Source organism: Augochlora pura, chromosome 8 (genome assembly GCF_028453695.1).
Source record: "Augochlora pura isolate Apur16 chromosome 8, APUR_v2.2.1, whole genome shotgun sequence".
Lineage (NCBI taxonomy): Eukaryota > Metazoa > Arthropoda > Insecta > Hymenoptera > Halictidae > Augochlora > Augochlora pura.
In genome coordinates this window covers 3509619-3536022 of record NC_135779.1, presented here as the reverse complement: position 1 = coordinate 3536022, position 26404 = coordinate 3509619, and the positions used below count along the sequence as shown (strand labels likewise).

Here is a 26404-nt window from a genome sequence, read left to right as displayed (position 1 = left end):
CCGCATAGCACGGGCGGGACAGAGGCGAGCGTAAAATAGGGGGACTAATCGCAGAAAGCGGGTCGGAAAGAAAGCCCGCGTTACTTACGGCAGCCGACCTTCAATTTCTCGCGCGGTCGCCTCCGCCAAAGCTTGGTTTCCAGCGCGGCGGGCACGGCAAACAGTCCGGCGCCAGAGACAAAGCCTCGAGTGCCGCCCGGGTGCTGAGACCCGCGGGGGATGATGAGGCGAGCCCGAGGGGGTGATTGCCGGCGTGTACACCGCCGCGACAGTCTTTCGAAATCACCGGTCGCGCGCGTCGACCCGCGAGAACGAAGCGCGGAGGAGCCCGCGGCTGAGTCCACGAATCGTTCCGGTAAATTGTGGCAAATATTTGCGAGAGGATGGGCGCGCGAGGTTCGACGCGCTGGCTGGCACGCGTCGCTGGTTCCGCGGAGCTACGGAAAGAGGATATAAAAAGCCGTCTACACGAATCCGGCGACGACTGCGCGCGGAGGCGCGGCGGGCAACCGAGGCTAAAGAGCTCAACCCATCTTTCTTTCCTTTAACGAGCATATAGAAAGACGGAGAGAGAGAGAGAGTGAGAGAGAGAGAGGGGGGGGGGGTAGGAAGGAAAAGAGAGAAAAGGGAGGAGAAGGGTAGAGGAACGAGAGAGAGTTAATTCAGTGTTCCGCGCGCGGTGCAGGCTAAATACCGTCGACCAGTGATTTTTCCGGGCGCGATGCTAGGGAGGGGACAGCCGCGGCGAGATTAATGGGAGCCGAACGGGAGGCGTCGCTCGTGAAACGGGCCCGATCGGTGGAGCCCGCGCGCGTGGAAAACTCCTTCCACCCACATACAGGATTTCGCAATTATCCGCGCCGCGCCGCGCGTCGGATGAAAGGAGCCGCATCGACGTCCAACAACGCTCTGTCTTCCTTCCCGTCGAGTTCGAGCGCTAACGCGAACGGCAGCCACGCCGCCGTCGGCCCTCCACCTCCGGTCTCCGCGTTGACGAATCGATAGAGAGGCGAGAGAGGATTACCTTTGGCCGAGCTAGAAGCGTCGTCGTCCCGGCACCAGCATCCGCACCGCCAACGACTCGCATCCTGCGCGGACGAAAAAGGAGAATGACGCGCGGCCGACGTCCGTCTAAGGACCCGGCGACCGCCCGGTGTGTGTGTGGTGACTGGGCTCTACTTGCGGTTCGACCGAATCATCGATACGCTACTCGGACAATCGTGTCTCTTGTGTTTCTATGACATCAAGGTGTTCGTTAATTTCGGGTCGCGCTCCTGGCGACTGCGATTACACCATAGCCATGCGAGAAGATATACGCCCCTCGGAAAAAAATCATCTCCGTTAAACGGTTGCTTGTTAGGAGCATCTGCATCAGCGAGGAGAGGAGTGCTTGTGGAACGGGCGCTTAGGATGCAGGCGTTTGTTTACGGTTGGGATGCACCTTGGCATAAGACACGGCGTTAGGCGGATTGGGCAATGTGTAAAGCTTACGTCGTTTCGAGAGGTCAACAATGAATCGGCCTTTTCTAATTGGTCGATTTTTAGAACTCTCTTTAAGTCTACGTTATTATTTCCGATCTCTACTTCGTCGTGGCTAGACTGCGGTCTTTTTATATTTATAAAAGAGAACAGGTCGAATACGAAAGAGTAAATGCCGCGGGAAAGTGTAACGATGACGTTTGATTCTTGTGTGCTGATTAATATCGTTAAAGCTTCGATGGCTGCGATGGAAACCTAAAAACTTTCACGAGAATTAACGTATTTTATTTAATTATGAAAATTTCAAAGCAAAGTTGTATGACATCAATTACTTTCTGGACAACCTTGTCTCCCTTGCGAATCTAATTCTGCCGGCCACATCCGAGTGACGCGGCAGTCGCAGCGTAATGTGATTACGGCACACTTTTTTAATGATGCAGGTATAACACACTTTGTTAATAACATAAAGAGGATAAATTTTCCTAACGATATAATTGCAATACATTTCTTTAAAAATGCCGGGCTCGATCGATTCCTTTCCACCGCAATCGAGCTGTAAAGATCCGCAGTCCAGTTATGACGTAAACATTTGTCCGCGTAAATAAATAACAAGCGGGCTGATTACCCCGTTCGTTTGAAGTCTACATTGTTTCCGATCGTTCCGGCAAATTTGAAACTCGCTCGCAGGGAAACGGCATAATTACTTTCACCGTACCAGCATGGGAACCGCTCCCCGCATGAACGGCCGTGCCAAGTTTCGTTAACCCTCTCGTTCCGAATGACTCGCCGCACGCAGCGTGCCCGCCGTGCAGCTGCTTACGCAATTTCGAGTTGACCCCCGCGCGAACGATCGAGGATCTACGGCCACGGTCGACGCCGCAGCGATGACGCGGCGAATCTTTGCGGTCGCGTTCGCCGACGCTGTTCGCGACAATTCTGTCGTCGCCGCGCAGTTAAATTCGTTGGATTGTCCCGACCGCTGTTGATCGCGATCCGTCGCGAATCCGTTTGGCAGCCCGAATTCCCTGCAAATCTGTTTGGCAGCTCGAATTTGCTGCGAATCTGTTTGGCAGCTACGTCTTCCCGACCCATTCCACGCTCGCTCTCGTTCCGCTCAAAAATAAAGTCCGTCGACTTTTCTCCGTCACACACGGATAATCCGAGTTAGGCGACCGTCTCGCGCAACCCTTTATGGGTATTAAAGCGGACGTCGGTTCGCTGGCTGGCCCGGGGTTGACATCGATCGGCTGTTCGAGGATTTAAGACGACTAAAACTAGCGCTTTTGCAAATGTGTTCCGCAGTTTCAGCCGTCGTCGACCACGTTGTTTTACGACCTACGATACTCCCGGTTTATACGAGACATTCCCCGTCGATTTGTCCGACGTAATGGAAACGGGGGGGATACGATTTCGTAACCCGGCACGCGTCGTTAGCGAAAAAATTGCGTTCCGAATCTGCGGCTCGTATCGGCACCGACATGAATTTAGCGCAAGGCCAGCCGAGTTTAACGAGCCCAATCCAGCAGATACGAGATTCCGCGACCGATTTAACCGAGATTTCCGACCGCGTCGTTCCAGGAACGAGAGGGCTACGCGCTTTGGCAAGGTATCGCGTCGTCGAAGAAGGATTCGCGCGGAGCGATTGGTAGAGATAGGAAGGATGACACCGGTTGGAGAATGGAAGCCGGCTGGAAAAGGGAACAATTATATTCTCCGGTCAGAAGGGTGGAGTACCGAAGCATCAGCATGAGCGGCAGCAGCAGCAGCAGCAGCAGCAGGTGAAATAGAGGAAAGAGAACGGAAGGCGGGATGAGGATGGAACAAAAGGCGGCGCTCGGTGAGCAATATCGCGCGCACAAAAGCGTCGGAATGCAAAAGTAAAAGAGGAACAGGGAACAGGATAGAGAAGGAGAGAGAGAGAGAGAGATAGAGAGGAAAGTGTGCGGTGGCCAGTTGAAGCGATATATCTCGTCGGAGGTCCAGAAGCGAGGCCAGGCCAGACCGGTGCGGAAGAGAGGCCATAAGCGAAAAGCGATAGAGTCAGCGCGAGCGGTGAAAAGGACGCGGTCCGCTCGCGATCGCGCGTGACGCTTCAAAACAAAGCGGCCTGGCCGCCGGTAGAGACACTGAACACTTAAAACAGAAAATGGGAGAGAGAGAGAGCGGAGTAGTGAGACACAGAACACAGTTTAGCAGAACGTGGCATCGAAGGTAGTTCCGTGCCAGGGCTGGTCCATTCTTACGGGCCTCGATCGATGCGATTTCGGTGCGGAGGCAAACGAAAAAAAGAAACGAGAGAATAGAGAACGACGTGACGTATAGACAGACAGAGCAGCGCAAGGTGAGAGGAAGCTTGCACTTGTCCCGGTGTTCCCCCATCGAGACGTGTCCGAGACTCTCGGCTTCGTGCCAATGGCATCTGTTCTACGGGCCGGTATTTCTCTGTCTCGTCCGATCCACTCGATTAGCTCGGCCGCATTCGCAAGGCGTCTCAGCCCGTCGTCCACGCGCGACGACTGTTGCCCAAAAAGCCGCGACCGAGCGCGTCACACACGCGGCTTCAGCTCCGTTCCATGCGAAATTCTGATACGGCCTGAACAACCCCTCCTACACGCAGCCTCTCTCGTGCACCTCCACCTCCGCTTTCGCAAACAAACAAACAAACAAACACACACGCGCGCGCGCGCGGGCGCGCACACGCACGAGAAACAAACTCGGGGAAAGAAGAGCGGCGTCGTTCACGCAGAGAGACAAACACGGTGCGCCGGTGTGCAATTGGTGTCTAGACGACGGGCTCGTGCCGAATCTCGCGATCGCCGTCGATCTATCGAAGGATACTCATCTGCTGTTTCATGCGGCAGAGATCCTCGTCCGCGGTGGTTAGCTTTTCCTCTTCCTTCGCTCCGGGTTCGCGTTCCGTGATCGCGTCACAGATCAATTTCCGCTCCAATTTCCGCCACTGCACTGATCCTGTACGCGGAGCCACTCGCGTCGCGCGTTATTTTCCGAACCCTTTCCATCGCCTTGAGACAATCGTTTCGCGAGACTGCGCGTATTCCACTCTATATGCAAAGCGGGCGGCCGCCGCGACTGGTACGCGGAGAGGTGCCGCGGTGATGCCGAAGCGAAGGCGGCGTTTCAACTGGTAAAAGAACGGCTGCGGCCAGCCGCGGCCGCGGCCCACGGCCACGATTCGAATTCGCGTGCCGAAGAAGCTCCGGTCTGCGAGCCGCGCAGACGCTCCGCGGCCAAGTAAGTCCGAGGAAGAGGCGGACGGCCGATTAACCGGCGCCGACGACGCTCGCCCCTCCCGTCCCCGCGCCGCTCCGCTCCGCTCTGCTCTGCACCGAGCCGCCCCGATCCGCTCCAACTTCTTGCTGCTCTCCTGGATCACCACCCGGCTCTCCCGTGGCACGGCAGCCGGCGGCGAGACGGTGCCGCGACTAGTGCCAGGGACGCGCCAAGTCCCACTGCGGTCGGAATTCGCGCAGCCCGTTGCACATCGCGCAACATGCTTCCACGAATCGGCCACGTGTTGTGTACGGTTGCGCGACACTCCGCCGCGCCGAACCCTCGAACCGACGAACCGAATTCACCGGTAACCACGATACCCGCGGACCGATGCACGTCGTCCGTCTCTCTTCCTCTCTCTCTCTCTCTCTCGCGGCCAGCTCCCCGAGCGCCAACCAGCAGAGATCGCGAGAACAATAGCGAGAACAAATGCCCGGACTGTAACGCGACCGGCCATCTCTCTTTCCGCAGCGTAGAACCCCGATAATTGAACAAAAACTTGTAATCGATGCACTGCACACTTGTTTGCACCCACGAGATCGCGGAATCTCGATTCGCGATTTTCGGGTTTGTCGCCTGGTTGCGGTGGTATCCGCGGCGCTCGTTTTCGAATTTCTGCGGTACCACTTCGGTGTTCGTAACGGGTGGGGGCGCGATCGCGGATTCGATTGTTTCAGGTCGCAAAATCGACCGCCGTATGCTCGGATTTCGAACAGCGAACAATAGAGGCGTTCCGCGAAGATATTTTGCAACCGGATCGAGTTCGAGTGAAAGTTCATTGCGACGATTATTGAGACACGATTGCTTCGCGGCGTAGCTGATTTTGCGGCAACAAAATATCGTGTACGCGGGGTGCAAGTCATTTTGAGTTCGCGAGAGGGTAGATTGGTTTAATGCGATGGAGGGGGGGTTTATTTGATCGATTGCAGTTCCCGTAGGAAAGGTTCGATGTACTTGTGGTAACATGGCGTCGCGGGGCGAGCTACGTCTGGCTGTCCGCGGGCCAAATAATTGGACTTGTCGTATCGATGTTCAACGAATGTTTGCTGCTGTTATTGATAAATGTTCAGAAGACATTAAAAAGTGCTGCAATGAACGTTCGAAGATCAAACTTTTTAGACGCTGTTATTCGTTATAATTATTTCTCGTTATAATAATTATTTATTCAACATTATGTGCCCGAATTTTTATTTGTATGTACAGCATACATCTATGTTGAGAATGTATAATTAAAAATTGTTTTTCATTTATTGCCAAAGAAAATGCTCAATAAACTAAAGAATGTTATCGCATGAGGTGTCTAGCAAATCAAAATCACGGTAAACTGTTTTCCAAACGTTTAAAACGAAAAACATTACAATTCGACGAGGAATAGCAATATATGCAATAGATATCGCGTTGAACACCGTTCTAGCAGAATGCATAAAGATCCTTAAAAAGGGGCGATGCCTAGGTTGAACGCGTTTCCCATTATCGTTTGCCCTCTGCACCGTACTAGAAGGTTGGGATTAGATATTCAGAATATCGCCGCTGCTCGGGAACATATGGCGCAGGTGATAACGAGAACAACGACGCTGTTTGTGTCCGTGATAACGCGTGTAAGTAGATACAACCCCCGACTTGCCCCTATGTTACGCGCGGAGGGTGGCTGTCAAGTATAGTTTCTCGTATTTACGGGAAGATAATAAAATCTAAACCAAGGACCTCGACAGTGGAATGATTTTTAGCGAGCGGAAAATTCTGTCAAAAGTTAGAGAATTATTTGCTCTTTCATTACGTTACATTCTACCCTTGTTTTGTGGAAACATTGTGCTTCGGTCTTGCATCCAGGAATATGTAATTGGTATTAATCAGATTTATCGAATTCGTGTTACATAAATTTTATCAATAATTTCCTTTAAAATTGTACAGAAAAAATGTATTTACTCTAGCAGAAATTATACTAAAATTGAGTAGAATGTCTTAAGAAACCTCTTAGCTGTTTCATGCAATTTTTGAGATCAATTTCGTGTGCACTTTACTCATCGCATTTTGCGTTTTTTCATTAATGCGTTCCTTAAAGATTTTTATGGAAATCATATGTTTTAATATCATACTGGTCTACTAAAAACCATTGCAAGCCGAGATCGATTGCTATCTACCTTCCCCCGGCACAGAATGTATATTGTGCATAAAGATGCTGCGTTGCGACAGTACTAAAACCAACCAGTGTCTCTTGCTCTTGATTCGACGATCGTTATTACACGGAACTGGTAAAGACGGGAGTGACTAGTGCTCGAGCATCGGGGTGGAATCTACGGTGAATTATACAGCGTGTCGACAGTTATCGGATTCCCGTCTGTAATCGGACAATTTTCCCCATCGCCGTAAAAGCTTTGCAAGATTAATAAACAGAACGTGTAACAGAGAGAAAGAGAAAGAGAAAAAGAGAGAGAGAGAGAAAGAGAGGCGGAGAGTCCGCGAGCACCAGTTGGATTTCATAGATGGATAGGTTGGAGCCGACGCGGAAATTAAACGAAATCCACACATCGCGCTGCCGCGAGATTATTCGCCGTTCTTTCTGCCCCGGCGTGTACAGCAATTTTTTCGCCGGTCTCTCGCCGCTGATTCTACAGGGGGAGAAAAAGGGAGGCTCGCGACCAAATTTCCGGTCGATAACTCGCGGATGAAAATCACGGTCATGCCCCCACCTTCGCGGCGAGGAAATTGCGGCCGAGGGGGTGGTTATGCGACGCGGCGAGCATCTCCCGAATCCGTGCCCGCGTACAATCAGAACGAGAGCCCATTAGCTCGCGTAATTGGTGGCCACGGTGATGCGTTAAGTGTCACGCTCCCGTATAAATATTCCAGCTCTGTCGTCCCGCGCTTCGTTTCGTTCATCACCCGCCCGGAGGGGTTCGGCGCACACAGAACTTCAACGGATCGCTGACACACCGGAAACGAGAAACAGACTCGCCCAGCCACGGGTAAAAATTGAAAACCGAGGGGAGAACCGTGCGAATAATTTATCGGAGTCTCCTCGGCGACCTGCGCTGGTAATTAGGCGTCTCCGGGACCGGGAGGTGGCTGCGTTTATCATTCCCCGATCCCGATGCTAACACGACAGTGGAGGGGTCCCGACACGACCATAAAACAGTGCTTTTTGGTGGAGAAAGTTTTCCGCGTCTGCGGAACGGCCGCGCGCCGTGTTTAATAAACACCATCGAATGCGAATATTTGCGGACAATGTCGAATCTGAAATTCTCTGAAGACTACGCGTTGTAACAATTTTCTGGAATTTTATGATAGAACGTGGAGCATGTCTGTCACTCTATATTTGTTCGCGTCCAAACCGATAGATGTTGCGCATTCACTATCGACACTCTTATCGATCGCTTCGTCTACCGTCATTTAGGGTTACTCGTCTAATCTATAAAAAAATCTTCTAGTCTTAAAATTTTATACCCGATTTCCTCTAAATATTTACAATGAAAGACGCGAACTAGATAGAAAGAAATCTTGACAATCTAAATACGATTTATTGCTTCGAAAATATAAAATAAGAAGTCACGGCACGAGAACAAGGAAAACCTCGGTGTTTTATTATTCATTTACACATTTGCTGCAGCCAATGTGAAAATGTTGCGGGGTCGCCGGCACCCCACGGAGTTGTTCTATAGTCAAATAAAAGATCGTGTCGGCCTTAGCTATTGGATGGGAGAAAAATATCCCGAAAACGTGGAATACAGGGACTCTATATAAAGCAGAGTTTGCGTCAAAATTGATCCAAGCACCGGCAGCTATCAGATCAAGGGTTAAGACGGTGCAGCCCGCGAGGATATTCCGAGCGTTGACTTTCGAGAGGGTGGCAGCAAGTCGGAAGATTTAGAACCCCCGAGACCCCAAAGCCCGACTACCAGCCGAATTTCCTGCGGCGTTCTGCTTGCGATTCCACGGAGGGGCCCCGACATATTTCTCAGGATTTGATCGAGTATCGCCACGATTGGCTGCCCGGGGATCATTCGGCAATTAATCCAGCAGTGCCGGTCGAGGAGCGCGAAAGTCTCTCGTTCTTTCTCCCGGCATGTAAGTTCGAGACAGGAAAGTTCACGCGGACCGACGAGTGCTTTCAAGCAAATTCCGGGGGATTGCCGGCGGACCGCCAGCGGGTTCGCTCTGTAATTTCCTAACTTTCGTTCCAGGGAGCTGTGTAACCGATGCTTTATCAACGACAGCTGGTTTCTCGCGGGTCGATCGCGATTGCGCCCCGGGAGAGCTCGAAACACTTACTAGTCGCAACGATCGCCGGATTTCCTGCGGGCTCTCTCTCTCTCTCTCTCTCTCTCTCCCTCTCTCTCTCTCTCTCTCTCTCTCTCTCTCTCTCTCTCGGCGTTCGAGAGCCAGGCGGATCCGCGAGCGTAGGATAGGAGCGAGCGCACGGAAAAAATTCCACTCGAGATCCGAGACCGACCGGGCTCCTCCACTTATCGAGGATCCGGCTCCGATCGGATCTTCCCCCATTTATAGAAAAGGGATATTATGCAAGGGGAAGTTCGGCCGCTGTTCGATTACGGGTGACCCGTTTCAGCCGGTTTCGACCGACTAACAACTTCTTCCCGCAGCCGGCGGATATAGCCGAAGGAATTTCGCCGGGGCCATCCGCCATTGAAACCGAGCTGCGAAACAGAGGCCGCGGTCGTTTCTGTCGCCGGAATATTATCAATGGACAGCGGCAACCCGCTACCCGAATTAACAGCGGCGAACCCGCAATCGAGTTTCCCGTAATTCCCTCGTTGCCGGGCACGATCGCGGCCACACGACACAGAAAATTGACCAAGGGCGGAATTTCCTATCAACCTATCTCCCCCCACCCGTCCCCCCCGTCCCACGCCATCGAGAAGCCGCGCCATGTTTCCTACCGCTGGATCTCGACGCACGACCCGACGAGACCCGTCCGCTGTTGCGTCAAATAAACGTCGACGGAGAACGCGGAAGGCATGTTTTAACGATTGAAAGCTCCCGTTCGCCACCGACCTCAATTTTCGACCCGTTCCGTTCCGCCGAGTTTTTCCGGATTCCACGAGTTCATTGTGTTTTCCGGGCTTTTAATTGGACGGTGACAGTAACCTTCGAATAACAGGACTTTTATCGGACAATTTTGCAGCTGCGATTATTTATGCTTCGTTTCTCGATTATTTTTTGTTCACTGCTGCCGTGATATTATCGTTATTGTTACTATTATATTTTGTTCTTATTATCGTTGTTATTACATCCTTCCATTCTTATTATCGTCGTTAACGACGCTATCACAGCACTTTGCGCCAACACTCGCCAGTCGACATAATTAATATATTATTATTATTATTACTATTATGTTACTGTTGTTAAGCTTAACCAAACATGGTACCCGGAACACAGCAGTAGAAAATTTGAAATGATCTTCTCTCAATGTCTGGGAGGATATAAAGATGCATCGCTGATTAAAGCGTCCTCGTTCATGAATTCTGATAAGGAATTCGTTAATGAAATGACTTAAAAATTGCGCGACGAGTCTTTGAATAATGCGTCGTGCTCGCCGGTGTATAAGTGCCGATCGGAACGCGTCTGCGCGAAAGGAATCAAGACGCTGTCCGCGAGAAATTGGGACGCGTTTTTCGAGGACAGATAACAGGCGTTGGTGGCGCAGGGAGGATTCCTCGTCGCGGGCCGAAACTGGTGCGGGACACGCGGATAGATATTCGGTCGGCGTGCGACGAAACAAAGTGCTCGGGTGCCCGCACAAAAGAAATTTCGTCCCGGCAAAGCGGAGTACGGAGGAAAATTGGGGATGCGGGAACGTCGTGGTGTGTTGCGACTGCGCAACGTCGCTCGCGGAATTTCGTTCTCCTTTGAGCCGGGGCCCCCGCCGAGTGGCTCGCCGCCGATGAGACACGTTCCCCAGAAACCCGGCGCGCTGAGATCATCGAGGGTGAAAGGCGCGACGAGACAGGAATATCTTGGTGACCGACTGCTCCCGGCACTGACTAGCGTGCAACCGCAGGAAAAGAGAGAGAGGGAGAGAGAGAGAACGACAAAGGGATATAGAAAAGGAGAGAGAGAGAACGCGAGTCGAATTACTTTCAGATTTAATAATCCGCGAAGCTGAATAATCGACGGAGCGGACGACCGTGTGCTTTTATGCAGAACCATCGAGGAACTACGCGAACGCGGACCGGGTTCGTCCATGAATCCGAAATTCGCCAGAAATGTCAAACCTGCTGGCAGCGTCCGAACAAAAATCGAACCTGCCGGAAAAATCGAAGGTACAGAGGGTCGGAAAATCGTCTGTGTATTGGACAAGAGGCGAGAGCGAGAGAGCTGGGGAAGAGAGAACCTTTGACGAACCGTGAATTCGTCTGAAATTCTGCACGGGAATAATCCTACTAATCCGAAAAGCAGAGTCAAGCAGTCGACCACGGCTACCCGTCTCTGTCTCCTGCTGCATCACGCGAAGAGGAAAGAGACCGATGGTTTATGAAAGTAGAAGCTCCGCGCCTTAAAACCTTTTGCGCACGGATGTCGCCGATACGCCGACACTATATATTCATGCGAAAGTGGCATTCCATTTTAGTCGTTATTTTCTTTCTCGTATCGCGAGGTAAGCCCGTGTAAAATACATAAATAAATACGCGAAATCCGTTATTTATTAACGCTGGAACGAACCCGCGGGATCGCCGACGACTATAAAAGTTTACAACAGCGTGATCATTTTATTTCGACCCTGCTTTGCACAGCAAAATCGGAATGTTTGCAAAAGTTTTCTAGGAAAAATCGTCCGAGTGCGAAAGGTCGGAACGCGTGTGCCGCGTATCAAACTACAACACGTTCGCAGCAGGATCGTGAGGAATTTCGCGCTTTTAAACCGTAAGATGGATGAACTTCCAACAGCCGAAAAATGGAGGTGCACGGATTTCTAAAATAAAAAAGGAGGATTGTCCACGATTTCGCCGCTGTACGACGGCCAGCTTTCGGTGGAACGACCTCCCAGCGGCTCTGTGAATTTTTCATAAAAACGTAAAATCGTAGACCAGAGGAAAAGAGAGAGAGAGAGAGAGAGAGAGGCAGAGAAAGAGAAAGGTGGTGGTCCCGGTCGTCCAGAGTCGCAAAAAGTATACGAGCGACGTACGTGACGTCAATTCGAATCGCGGAGGTACGGTGTTCGCGGACTAGCGGCTCCTAGGAGGTGTAAATAGAGACTCGGGGGAGTGTAGAAATTGTCGCGATAAGATTACAAAGTACAGAGCCCCGGGTCTGTGCCGGTCCGTCCGAACGAAAAGACTTCGTTCCCGCGGGAATTTCCGGGACTTCGGTCGGAGGGCATCGCGCGCGATCGACGGCGCGCCACACGGAAGAGGACTGAATTTTTCAGACAAGTTTCGGCAAGATTAATTAAGCTCCACCGCGTTCCCCTTTCCGCAGAGGAGCACGGCGAGAGCGTGACCATGCTCAGATTTTGGAATATTCAGGACCGCCGTGCCGGTACAAATGGAATGACTAGACAGCAGCAGGATGACGCGACGCCGAGGCGAGTCATCGGCCTCCCTCCACCTAGAAGCAAGGGTCAAAGGACCCCGGTTCTCGCGAACGTGTACACTGACGGACAAAAGTACGCGGCCGCGCTTCGTGATTAATGGCGGCAGATAATGTTATTTTCTATGCGGTGCAACGAAAGCCGCGGAGTCGGTGCATGATTTATCAGCGCAGCGGTTTGATGAACTACCGGCCGGATCTTTTCGTTATCGCGTTCGTTACACAGCTTCCTATTCGGTCGACGGCGATACGGTTTTGGCAGACGGTGTACAAGTTGCACCCGAATGCAAAATAATGCATATTGTGCCCGGTGGAAAGACAGCGTACCCGGTGGCTCTGCTTATTACGCGGCGATCTTTTAACCCTTTGCGATACCACCGCGGCGCTTTGATGCCGCGAATCTTACTCGGACTACTTCGGTCTTTGTTTTGCCTTCTGTCAGGTACCAATTCGTGGCGCAAACTTTTAATTGGGCTGACGAATTTATCTTTATTTCAGTAAAACCGACTGAACGTTGCTATAATTTTTTAGAATACGAAGGAGCTAAACTAATATTTTCTCTGGTGAAATTTAACTCTTTAGTTTCGATTTTATTCTTTAAATGACATTAGCAGTGTGGACTTTCTTGGAGTTGAAATTCGATATTGAATGCGATAAAAATGTTAGATATTTTGCTGTACTCTAACATTATTTTATATTTAAAATTATTCATACGTACATCGGTACCCCATATTCAAGATCTACCACAAGATCATCCTTTCACCTTTTCAATCTTCCTCGAACCGTGATATCCGTTCTTGCTACCCAGCTTACCTACGTAAAACTCCGACCTTACTACACTAATCCCTACAACTTCTGAATTTCAGCACCCGAGTTTAGAACCTATATATCGCATTTCATCAACATAAAACAGCTTTTCTATTTCCCAAAAATCATATCTATGATCGACTCTGCCAGAATCGTCTGTTTTGCTGAACCACTATAATCTATTGACGAATATTGCATTCTAAACGAATTTTCCATCGATCACCTGTTCTTATTTAAGAAACACAGACGTAATTAAACACCCTTCTTACCACTTCTTTCCGACAAAATTCTTGTCTCCTCGTTCTTTTTTCAGATCGATCGAACAATCGACCCAGAGGAGAACCCACCTGCATTTCCGTACCACACACCTTCCTCGATCCTAATCCGAAAACGGTCCCAAATCTGCGCGCTCGAACAAATATCACCGAAGTATAAATTCCGATGGAATAGAATCGAGCAAATCACGAGCACGGACACGGGTCTTTTCCTCCGAAGATCGGGCCCGAGGCCGCCCAGGATAACCGTGCCATCCGAAGGTATAGGGGCATAAAGCTCGATTCGAGGATTACGGTGTGCCCGTTTCCTAAATTCTGTTGGCACCGGCGCGTCGGAATAAACAGTCGTTAGCTGTCGAGGGATTTGTCTGGCGGGTGTCGTTCCTCACCATTTCATCGGGCCGCGAAACAACGTGTCAGGGTTGGCCATAAAAATGGTTGCCGGCAGCGAGGCAACGCGGCGCGGTGGTGGGGAGTCGCGGAATATCGAGGGCGGTTCGTATTTCCACCGCGAACGGACATCTTCGTTTCAATCGAGCGGGCCGCTGCGGTTCGGCGAGTCATTTTTCATGTCGGCGGAGCGCGCGCGAGCGAGCGCGAGAGGAAGAGAGAGAATGAAAGAATGAGAGAGAGAGAGAGAGAAAGGAAGAGAGAAGTAGAGCAAGTCAAAAAGAGAGAGGGAGAGAACGATCCGATACAGAAACGAATGCGCGGGGGTGGTGCACCCGACGCTGCCATCCCCGCTGGTAGCTTTATGCAGTCGTTACAACGCGATACGTTTTCCGAACGGAATCGAATCGGCGATCGGTCTTCGGAATATTTTACAGCTCGGAACGGCATTCGCGAGCATCGGGGAGCATCGAGGAGGATCCGAGAGCATCGCAGAGCGCTCGAGAGACCGCCGACTTATCGGCGATCGAAGAGCCACGTTCGATTTAATTTAGAGGCAGCCGTGAGGCGAACCTTGGCAAACGGCGTCGATTCCGCGGAAAGTTAACGAGCGATACGTCCCGGCGTTGGTAGGGCGAGTACTCGGCCGGGTTTAGTGCCGGACCAGAGTCGACCGCGGACCGGGTGTTGAATCGCTTTTCCACCCTCCGGCCACCCTTGTCCACGTTAAAACATTACTTCCAGACCAGGCGAGCGTGTTTCCTCCGCTCCCGGAACAGTCGCGGTCGTTTCTTTCGGAACTCGGCGCCCCCAATCTCGGCGTGCCTCCCTCGGTCGCGTAGACTAAACAGACGTTTCCGGGCCGGTCTCGGCAATAAAACAATCAGTCGGACGAAATAACGACGCGGTGTTCGCGCGGGAATTCTCGCGGCGCGCAGCGGGAATCGCGGCCGCTTCCCTGGACGTTCGCCGCGCGACTGCCGAATATTCGCCGATGCCACTACGTTCGTCGTATTTGCAAGCTCCGACCATCCGACCGACCGGCGACTACCAGCTGCCCCGACAACCTCCTCCGACAGCGTTGGTTGCCCCTCCCACCTCCCACCTTCCTCCTCCTTCTCCTATTCCTCCTACTCCTCCTACCACCCTGTTTCTCTCCCGCTCTCCCTCTCTCTCTCACGTTCTCTCTTGCTCTGTCTCTCTCTCTCTCTAGCACTCTCGTTAGCCGCCTGTTTCTCTCCTCCAAACCACCCCCTTTTTCCTGATAATAATCACAACACAGCGGTACGTCTTTGTTGCGGCAAATAATGCGAAATCAATGTTGCCCGCTGGAACGGCGTTCGGCGAAACCGACCTGGCCAAGTTTCTGTCACGGGCCAGTTACCAAGCTGCATTGCACTACGTCGTCGACGTGTGCTGCTTCTCAACCGTCCACCCACGCCTTTAACACGCCGCGCCACGTTTCGGGATCAACGTAGCTTGCTAGACCCGCGAAAGACCACCGCCGTCACGCTCGCATTCGCTAACACGTTTCCGCCGTGGCAGTTTTCGTCGGTGGTCGAGGGGGGCCTGTTCCGTTAAAACTGTTATCGTTGCATTAATTTCCTCGGCAACTGCATCCTACGGAATGATATCGTGAAAGATCGGGGATTGTTTGAACTGTTATGTTAATTTTGCATTAACGAGTCGCTTGGTTCTGCAGTTCTACTGTATATAAATGCAAACGATTGTGGTCTTGTTTTTCTTTTTATTTAGGGCTTTGTTTTTTAGAGAACTGAGTTGGAAGATGCGTCAGGTTTGCGTAGCTTGTAGGTGGAGAGATAAGATTGGTACTTGTCGTAGATAGACGCGTCATTTGATTTTTATTCTAAAGTATTACTTAACACGTTGAACGCTAGAACCCGTTGTATCATTACTCTATCGTTTTAATAATATTCTTTAAAAAATTTCGGCAACAAGTAACATTCTTTTATGATCTCTAAATTATTTAAAATCCAATGGTGTAGAATAATATAATTTTTTATCGGTGATTGAATAAGTATATCCTCAGACATCGATTGAAATTCACGATGACTTTCTCCAATTTGTAATCTGTCAACAAAGATGGAATCTGCGCGGACGGGCATGGTCGGAGCTTCGCCGACACCACGGCGGCGAGCCACCTCTGAAAATATGAAGTGACCATGTCGGAACAGCGGGTAATTGTAATTAACAGCTCCGGGATGATTATCTGTACTCGTATCTCAGTTAACAGCACGAGTTCGCCGTGTTCGCGGGAAGATTACGGGGTTGCGAACCGGTCTGCGAACCTAAAACAAGATCATATCGGGCATCTGTTTGCGGGCTGGCACTGTCAGAGGGTTCGACGGTAACTCCTGTGGATCACGTGCGTCCAATTAAAATCGAATGACCAGGCGAAAACCTGGTGGAAACCTCGGCACGAGCCGCATCCGCGTCCGCGGCCGTGCTTCGTATTCACCGTTCGTGCATACATTGTTATTTCAGTTACACAACGCACGCACAAAGAGCTATGACACCCTGCCAACAAGCTCGCGGGTATCTCATTCGCGCTACATATTTCATCCCCTGTTCGTGGTGCGTTTTTAACGTGCTCGCGGCTCCCGAATCCGGGCACGTTGTACCCCGGCAATGCTACCTTGCGCGCAAGCAAACACGAGAAAAATTCGCAGGCGCGCGGGGTCCTCTTCATCGGCGAAGGGAATCCTCCGGGGAGCGCTGCTGCCTGTTGTCTCTAACTTTGGGAGGTCTTTTTAATTGCGGGGCGTACGCGCCGTGCATCACGAACGAGGCACCGCGATGTTCTTTACTTCATCAGAGGGATACAGGTAAGCCGGGGATGGTGTTGCGGGTAGCCTGGCGCCTAGGCTACCGAAATCATATTTTAAAATACGAGACGCGCGTTGGAGAATATCAGACACCTCTTCTGCTCCGTGTAAAATATTGTTTTATATGTTGGACCGACGAGAGGATGCATATTAAAGCATTCCCTCTCAAGGTGAAAATTATTCTCCTTTCTCAGGTACCGAGAAAGCATTGATTTTATTTTTAATCTCTCAGAAACGATTTCTTGGCCTAAGCGCACATGGATGAACTCTTTAATCATCCCCTAAAAATCTGTGTTACCCTTTTATCGCGTTCTTTGTTCCAAAAGGGCACTTTAGACTGACGAGGGGATGCTCCTTAGGGTGAAGACTCGTCCCCTCGACGCAACTGCGAAAGGGGTAGCTTCCTTCTATTCCTCTCCCAAGAATAATATCCTCAGATTACCCTGTGTCAGGAAAAAGTTTCTGTTGAAGTATGCTAATCGCGTCATCAATTGCCACTTTGGAACACTCGTGTGTGCAGGTGAGAGTCACGCTTGTTTTGATCTATAACTTATGCATGCCGCGTAAACGCTCCTCGTCGACTCTCGCTCGATTGTAGCCGTTCTACGTGGAGCAGCGAAGTAAATCTAGCACGGCTTTCGTCTTCAGTTTCAGCGACTACTCCGCACCCTGCCCTACAACAATTACTATGAAGATAGCCAGACGAAACAATAAAAAGGCTGAAGTGCCCTAACAAAATGGCTGGATCCACCCTGTGTTCTTGTTTCGCGTGACTCGAGCCCACTAGCACGGCAGCGTTTAAACTCGGCAGACGTTTCCAGAGGCAATTATCTGCGCGCGGAGTTGCCAGCCGTGATCTAAGCGGCGAAATTAGGGGTGGCATCGGTTGTCGGTGAGATCGGGGATCCGACTGGGAGAGATATTATCGGTATCGGCGGCGGTCCGAGTCTGCGCGCAGCTGCCGCTCTCCTCTTCGAAGCTGCGCTCGCAAATACCCGTTCGGCCTGAAAGGCGATGACGTTCCTCGGGATCCGGCGAGGCGGAGAGAGCGGGGTTGGTCTGCGAGAGGTAAATGTGGTCACGAGAGAACGGGTGCCGTGATGCTGGCGCCGTGAAACGCGCTCGCGATGCGTTGAACGGTGTCTGGAGCAGTTTGTCGTCGATGCGTTGGTGTTCCGAGGGCGCGGGGGTGAATCAACGAGGGTTCAATGACCAGCCTGCGAGCTCGCCGCTCACCCGCTCCGGAGCCTTTCCGATCGCTCGCGCGGTCCGGGCTCTCGCTCGGGAACCACCGTTCGGCTCCGCTCCGCGCCGCGCCGTCTCGAATTAACAAGATTCGAGCGAGGCCCGGACCGGACAGGCTTTTAATCCGTCACAGTGAAATTAATCTTCCGCTCGGGGTTGCCCGGGGGACGAATGAATCCGCGGACCTCGCGGGAAATACCCGATTTTCGGCTCACGTCCTGTGTACCGAGCTTGTAAAGGCTGTACGTCGATAAATTGAAGGAGGAGGCGCGGAGTGAGTGAGAGAGAGAGAGCGAGAGAGAGAGAGCGAGAGAGGGTGGGCGGAGGACCCGTCCGTCGGAAAACCCTCGAGCAGCCGGGACCGACGGAGGGTATAATAATTTATGAAGTCTTAAAGGATCGGCGTCCGCTCGAAAGAACGGGATCCACGGTATCCCAGTCGCAATTTCGACGACGTCGATCGCACGTGACGTCTGTCGAAGCTTGTGCATCCTTGATGCAGCATCTTCGGGCACAGACGCGCGCCCACGCACACGGACGCGTCGAATCTCGGTGCACGGCGCGGGAGATCGTCGGAAGACTTGGCAGCTGATCGATAAACTTTCGCCCGCTGTACGCGGCATATTATGCAAATTATTCTTTTTTTTCATATCGGGGTCCGACGCTGTTCGCGTATTCACGAGGGACTAACGCGGCAGCGACGACGGTCGCTTCCACGCTCCCGCGCGTCTGTTCGCGCGCGTCGAGACCTTCTCTCTCGCCGTGCGGAATACAAAGGAAAATGCTCGAGAGAAATGGCGTGTGAAGACAGCGGAGCCCCATATACGTCCCGGCTCGTCGCGAGCGCGGGGACCGAGAGAAAACTGGTACGCCGAATCGATCGAGCGTGAACTCGTCCCCGGGATAGATAGATCGGCCGTCGGGATGATCGACGCGAGAAAAACACCGACGGGCGACGCTTAATTACTGGCCGCCGGGCTCGATTATCGTCGCCGACGATCTACCCCGTCCCGCTCTGCCAGACAAACGAGGCCGCCTCGTAATCGGTCGGGGGGTGGGGTGGCACCAACGACGCGTGACACGCCTCGCGAGCCGACGATGCGATATCTTCGATGGATGGAATACGCGCTCGGATCACCGCGACTGGTTTTGTCGCATCGCGGTGGAATCCGGGGCCATCAGGCCACGCCTACTCCGAGCAGCGTGTGCATAGAGAATGAGGTATGTGCTCTTTTAATTCGATTTAATTCGATTCAGAGAGAGAGAGAGAGAGAGAGAGCTGGGATAACGTTGGGAAAGGAAGAGGTAGCGAAGGAGAGGATCGACTGGGGTGGAAGAGCCGAATGGATAGGTCGTGGCAACCAGAGCCGCGACCCAGTGAACTCGTACACTCTCACTGCCGAAGTCATTGCTATTAATTTGATAATAAACTGTTGCTGTTGTTTCAGTCATCGGTGTCGTTCCATAATATATGCAATATATTTAAAAAAAAAATAGATAACATATATAATATAAAATATATGTAGTACAATATATAATAATTCCTACGACATGATTGCAATATTCAAAGCAAACCAAGCATCCAGGCAAGTGTAAATGATCCTCTATTTGTTTCTCCGATGTTGCTAATCTGGTCGTTATCGACTCCGGTGATAACAGAGCCCTGCGATCGGAACAATAGGCCCGTCTTATTAATTACACGGACAGCGGTGTTAACCCGATAACCGCGGGATCCGTGGCTCCGGGGGCAGCCGGTCTCTTCTGTAAATCCCACACCACGCTAGTTCCCGTCACCGCGTTTACCTCGCACGCGGCCAGATACAGAAAAGCCGCGGTCTTTCGAATTCAGCAGCCATTTTACCGGGAATTGGCTTTTGCATCGATGGCCGGAATTGCGGTCACGTTTATTGCCGATACCGCGCGCGCGCTCCCGGTGAATTTTATCGAAATCCGAGAGAGGGTGATATTCGAAGCGGAGCCCTTGTCAGAGCGCGGCCTCGCGAAATATTTATACGGAGCGAGGGTGCAGACGAGCGAGAGGAAGCCGGCAGCCAGAAGGGCTGGCGGCGGCGCAGAGAGCCGGGAGACCGAACCGTTGGAACAGAGAAATGGACGCGGTCGCAAATTGACGTTGAAAACGGTGCTTTTTCGACGGTTTTCCGTATTCCGCGCGGACCTCTCTCTCTCCTGGCCTGCAGAAGAAGAGTTAGGAGCGCGCGGGGGAGAAAGGGGCGGGCGCGCGTGAAATATGTTCCGCCGTCGGAGGAGCCATTACGTCAAACAGGAGGGAACACGCGTTGCAAATGAGCTGACAGCACCCGGGAAGAGAGACCGGGTTCTCGCGAGACTGGTAATTTTATTTAGCGTCAGCGCGAAGGAATCGCGGCCGTGGAGGACGCGCGCGCGGCATCTGAATATCGAGCAGCTTCGGCCCGCTCGAATAACGCGTCGCTCGACGGGCTGTATAATTGATCGATCTCTTAACACGGGACCGCGCGGGAATAAAAATCATTCGACGTGGCTCGACGGACGCCTCGAAGGAACCGGAACGGGAACCGTTCGTTCTGCCTCTCTTCCTCTCGCGAGAAAAGAGAGAGAGAGAGAGAGAGAGAGGAGAGTTGTCTGTCGCGTTGCTCAGCTCGCGGCGGAATGGTCCCCCGAGGGAAACTTTACACATGCACGACGGCGAATACGCGATTCAATTTGCCCGCTACCAAAACAGGTAATTACAAGGAAACTCGAGCCGCGCGAATGGCAGTATGGATTCGCGAAACTCCGCCATTGTTCGCGGCAGCATCCACTCGAGAGGGTCCCCCCTTTCTGTTCGCCTCGCGACGCGTTAATTTATCTGGCAGTATACTAACGACGTTTCTGCGGCGGATCGCAACATACCTGCTAGCGCCCGCGAGACGACACGGTGGCTGCGTGCTCGCTCGACGCGACGCCTTCGACGCTTGCCAGCGTTTCCGCTCTATTAGCGCGGAATACGCGAGTCGACGCTACGCGGTCTCTGGCCGCGGCCAATTGTCTGCCCGGGACCTATCCTCCTTTTTCTTCGGAAAGAACTCTCGAAGTGCTGATCCCGCGGCCGAACTGTGCGTCTCGATCGCGAACAGCGAAAGTAACTAACAGGGATGATGCCTTGCAAACATCTGAGTCGGCAGCGCGGAATGCGATTTTTGCTAACGATGTCGGAAGTAGAGAGTTACGAAGTTCTACTTCTCGCTGGCGCGGAGTCGATTTTCTCGGGAGCGGAAGCTGGAGCGGAACGATGCTGTTATTATTATTATTATTGTTATTGTTATTATTATTATTATTATTATTATTATCTATTCATTAACGGGCAAGGCGCTCTTCATAAACATTAACAGCAGTAGTAGAGCGGTATATAAGAAGTACTTCTTTTTTTAAGGTTTAGATATATGTAAGACAATAATATGTTTTAATTTCTGTTTCAGTTTTGTACAACAAAATAAGATGTATATTTTTAAAACAAACGCCGAAAGAGAATCAGATAATCAGTTTAATCGGTTTACAAATACTTGTTTTAAATTTTGCAACATTGGCTACAAATACATCTATTTTATCGCTGCTGTAATATAATACAGTTCATCGGATTATACCAGCTATAGTTAGTTCTCTATATCCGGTTGAATGAAAACAAGATCGCGTCATCAGTTTGCGATGAAAGTGTATAAGTATGTTATTTGTCTCTAAGAAGAAAGGCGCGATCGATACAGCTGTTAATTGACTTAAAAAATAGAAAACACTAGATAGGAAAGCATTTAAAAATGCTAGATAAAATAATTAAAACCTAGAATCTAAAATAAAGAAATTAAAAAGTCTAGAATTTTTAAATTAAAAATTTGAATTCTAAGATCTAAAATCTAAAATCCAAAAATAAAAAAAATTAAAAAATACTAAATGTACGAAATACTAAAAAGAAAATACTATTATTGATATCACAAGACGCATTCGACTGAGTTTTCACCGTGGAATAAGTTTCAAGCTTGTACAATGAAAAGGGTTCGGTGAAATCCGTAAAGATAGCGGGCACAGACGGTGATTCAGAGGGCAGCCGATCGATTTTCAATGGTGCAGTGCATAACGGACTACCGGCAGCAATTAAAATGTAATGAGAATGAAATATCAGAAAAGGGACGCCGGCGCGACTGTCTGCGAGGGGTTCGACCGGCAAAGACGGACTAAGGGCTGGTGGCTATAGCGACCAGAGCGTACACAGAAATGCCCAATTTCGTTTAATCGGTTCCGCGATCACGATTCGTCGCAGTCGCGTCCTATTTTCTTCGGCGGCGCGATGCGACGCGCGACGCTCGCCGGCCGTGCGCGCATCGCGCGGGCAGAAAAAGGTTTCCTTGATTTACGAGCGGTACGTTTCGTCGAACGGGGCCATGAATCACGGCCGCGGAAAACGGACAGAAAACATTCATGATTTCGTGTCCGATTTTTGCGCGACGGTTCCCCACAAAGAGCAAGGGGACCCTCTCCGGAGCGCCTCGAATCGTCGCGTCACGGTGCCGGGCTGATTGATAACCGCGGCCGGGCCGCTGAAAGCGGAATAACACGGCTCTCTTAATCGATCAAAATCTGCGCAACGCCGAGGACAGTGAACGCGCGAACATTGCATCGGCCCTCGTTTGTCAGCGGACACCGTACGCGCTCTGCAGGCGAAAATCACGCCGGCGTAGCCTGACGAGGAAAAATTATTACGATCGAGTGGCCTCCGCACACCACCCTCCCGTGTGCGATCTAGATCAACTTTTAACCGTCTTGCCGGTCTCGTAAATCGCCGGTCGTATAAATTTCTTGACGAGACCGTTCGTCGGCCGTGCTCCCGTTTACATCGTTACGACGCCGCGAGACGTATTTCGCGGGATCGAATCAAGCGACATTTCTCGAGTAAAAGTTTCTGGCCTGAGGTGGCCTCTGCACCTTCTCTTCGGCTGTAATAATTTCTTAATGAAAGCGTTCGTCGAGACACGTTTCTCTTTATATAGTTACGACGAAGATGTCGACGAAGATCAGGCGAAGCGCGCGCAGTGAAAATGTTTGGCAGACAGCCTGAACCTTGCCAGTACAATATAAATCGAGTCCGAGCAATTCATTTTCAGGTCTCGAGGTCCTCGGCCAAGAGACTCCATACAAATGATTTCGGTGTCGCGTGATTTCAACGAATCTCGCTGCTATAATCTGTGAACAGTCTGTCCGCGAAAAATTCTTTGCAGGCAGTTCGAATTCTCTGCTGTTATGCGGAATTAATTTTCAGAAAAACGTCCGAGCTGCACGGTCTTTCAATTAATTTGCAACGGTCGCGGTTCCTCGCGAACATCTGGGCGCCGGTAGATCGTGTTGAAAGCTCGGCTTCATGCAACTTTCATTTTTGCGGGATTTCAGTAAACACCGTCTCGGCGGTGAACGAGTTAATTCCCGGCGGCTGGAATAAAACTCCGGCAAATTTGCATGCTGAAATAAAGTAGCAGATGTTGCCGCGTGTCTCGCGGCGGTGCCGCAGAGCCGTTCGACTGTCCGGCGTAATGGCAGGACACTGTCGGGCATGTCCACCCTAACGCGGAAGGGTCGAGGGAGACCTGGTAATGGTTCGCGCGAGTTTCGCGGCTGCCATTAACCCTTTCGTTCCCGCGCAAACGTACGGTTGCATATTTTATACGACAAAACAATGTCTCGTTGTCGCGCGCATGGACCATTTTGAAAATGGTGCGAGTCCATTTTTTGAAATAAAATACCACATAATTTGTGATTAATCCAGTGCAAACTTTTCAATTTTCAAGTAATAAAAAATTCCAACGGGCTTTAGTTTAAATTGGTAGATGAAAGAAATTTCGTAGCGATTGATTGTGAGGGTAGTTTGTTTTCGCCATTATAGCAAATTTATATTAATTTATACATTGTTGGATCGACTATTGTGCCAACCTTTAAATTGAACGGAACAATAGGAAATGGGCTCGCACGAATTTTGAAAGTAAAGGGTCCATATTTCGGCGTGCGCGCGGGTATCTGCATTGGTTCCATTCCGCGGTAGGGTGGCCCCGAGGACAACGCGGGCGAGCCAATCGGCCGAGTTATTTTTCCCCGTCATTCTCATCGGGAGACGAAAATTTCGCGGTACACGCCGCGGGCGGCTAGACAAAGGGTGCGCGTGTGACGAGAACGGCGATACCAGCCGTGGAAAACGGCTGGAGAACGCGTCGCGCCGCAACGAAAAACGTTCCCGCGGTCCCAGCTGGCTTTCCGGCCAAGGATCGTTTAAAAGAAAATTGCCGGAGACGCTCTCAAAGTATGCTCCGCGCGGGTCGACAAATTGAATTCACCGTCGCGAGCAGAAATTAGAGGGGACGAATCGTTGGCCGAGGTAGGCATAGACGCAACAGGGAATCCTTTGTGAAAATATTTGCGCGCATAAAGCGCCGGAACAAAGATTCCCCAGTCTGCAACCGTTCGCATCCTATCTGCAGGGCGAGCCGGCGCTTGCAAACACAGCGGGCGCACTTTGACTTTTCCCCCGTTCAGGTACGATGCGCCGAGGACTTTTGTTTCGCGGCGCAGCTCGATCGAAGAGTCTCGCAGCGAAATCTGCCGGAAGCATTTCACGGCAAATTTGAATATCGTGCATCCATTTATCTATCCGACTTGTACCATTCAATCTGCGAATATAAATGCGCTCTCTCCCTTCTAGGCTTCTTCGAGCGATCCGACGTGCAAGAACGTCGAATATTACGCTTCAATCCGCGGAGAATGGTTTTGGCATCGCTGCCATCTTTTTCGAGCATTTTAGATGATAGCCTGCGAACGTGTATGATTATCATTTCTGTTATCTTCTCGACCAGGATTTCTATGGCCGGGAGCGAAAGCTGCGTGTAACGAATTACGAGGAAAGAAAGGCGAGGACAATTGAGATAGAACAGTTAATAAAAGAGTACAATTTAATCGAAATATTTAAATCAATCTACCGAAGTCGGTAGAAAGAAAGATGGCAGGACGCGGAGGCGCTTGACTATAGCACCACCTCAATTTTGGAGTATTTGAGAACGCGTTACGGTCGTTCTCCTTACAGCAGGTTTGCGTACGAAGATCTGACAAAGAAGCCCGGTTACATTTTTACAGAGTACACCGGCGTGTCCCTGATTTATTCAGCAGAAAACAATTGGTAATCCAGAGAAACGCGAGGACTTTACGACTTCCGGGTCGCCGAGACGCGACATTTTCGTATTCCCCCGGGTGCCGGGCGTCCTCCTGCATCGCGAATCGCCAGGTAACGGTAGACAATGCACCGTCCACCGCATTTCAAGGTAAACACGGTGATCCAGTTGTACGTCGTCGGAGAACTCGGTGCACAACGGCGGCAACGAGCAACCCCCGTGGAGCCTCTGTTCCCGGTATATTCGTATAAATTGAAATCGAGTGAATGAAACGTCGCCGCTCCGCGGAGCGGTCGCCGACGCCGGACGCGAAATTGTAATAACGTCGATATTTCGTAATATATCGTACGCGGAACAATGAATTTAATGCCGCGTCGAATTACATACAGCCGATTATGTTTGTAGCCCCCGCGCGACCCACCCCAACCCCCTTCGGCAGCGCCGTGCGTCGACGCGAGGAGAAACGCGAGGGGCGAAAGGCGGGGCGAATAAATATCGCGAGCAAGGGGAGCGGAGATTTTCGTCGATAATTAAAATTCGAGCCTGTGCCCGGCTGTTTCGCTGGAAAAATGCTGGACAGGCGCGGTGCGGAGGTGGCGCGGAGGCAGAGGGACGATCGTCGGAACGGTTCGCCCGGCGCGGTTCCCGCCGTCCGACGAATCGGAGAATAGAAGCCAGGAAACGGATACAGCGGTATTAATTAATGGAGTTCGCGGCACGTAATTAATATCTCGTTGCGCGCCTACCGCCGGGCATCGCGCCCGGGAGAGAACACAGCGGATTTCCACGCGATTCCGCGGCCGGAGATCCGCAAACAACCACCGTCTTTACGCTCCGAAATCGCGAGGACGTTTCTTAAATCGCTCAACCGTCCGGCTTTCTTCACGGTTTCTTTTCTGCGCCCGCGAATGTTGAATAATAATACGCTGCTCGAACAGCGTCTCGTTTTTAGAGCGTTCTCTCTTGGAAGGATTATCTGGGTGCAGGACTTTTGCAAAGGAGTTGTTGTCTCGGAACGTCAAGATGAAAAATTGAAAGCATGACTGGTATGAAATCGAGACTCTCCGAGGAAGAATAGAAATGACACGAGAGAATATACTGGATACCTTGCCAGGATCTTGATCTTGCTTGCTTTCTTTCGAATCGTCATGCATTTTAATAATCGGTTAAGATACTGTTAAATACAATACGATACTTATTTCAACGAATTTGAGTACTTAACTATTTAGGAAATATTATTTACTCAAAGGATATCATTTAATTTATATTATATTATTATTTATAATATGTTATATTATACTATTCATTTCGATGAATAACGGGTAACAAATCCCCAAATATCGAA

At 50.9% G+C, this 26404-nt stretch overlaps 1 protein-coding gene across 2 annotated transcripts in view; it reads right to left on the bottom strand.

Annotated features, from left to right (window-relative positions):
* Window positions 1-26404, bottom strand: part of LOC144474071 (uncharacterized) — a 143277-nt gene that overhangs the window by 30756 nt on the left and 86117 nt on the right. Inside the window, exon 1 of one of the 2 annotated variants that reach the window (XM_078188554.1) lies at window positions 1025-4951. The exons of the other annotated variant lie outside the window; for it this stretch is intronic. The gene's annotated coding sequence lies outside the window, so the exon portion shown is untranslated. Of the gene's footprint in view, window positions 1-1024; window positions 4952-26404 lie in introns of those variants that run through there. 2 annotated transcript variants of the gene reach the window in all.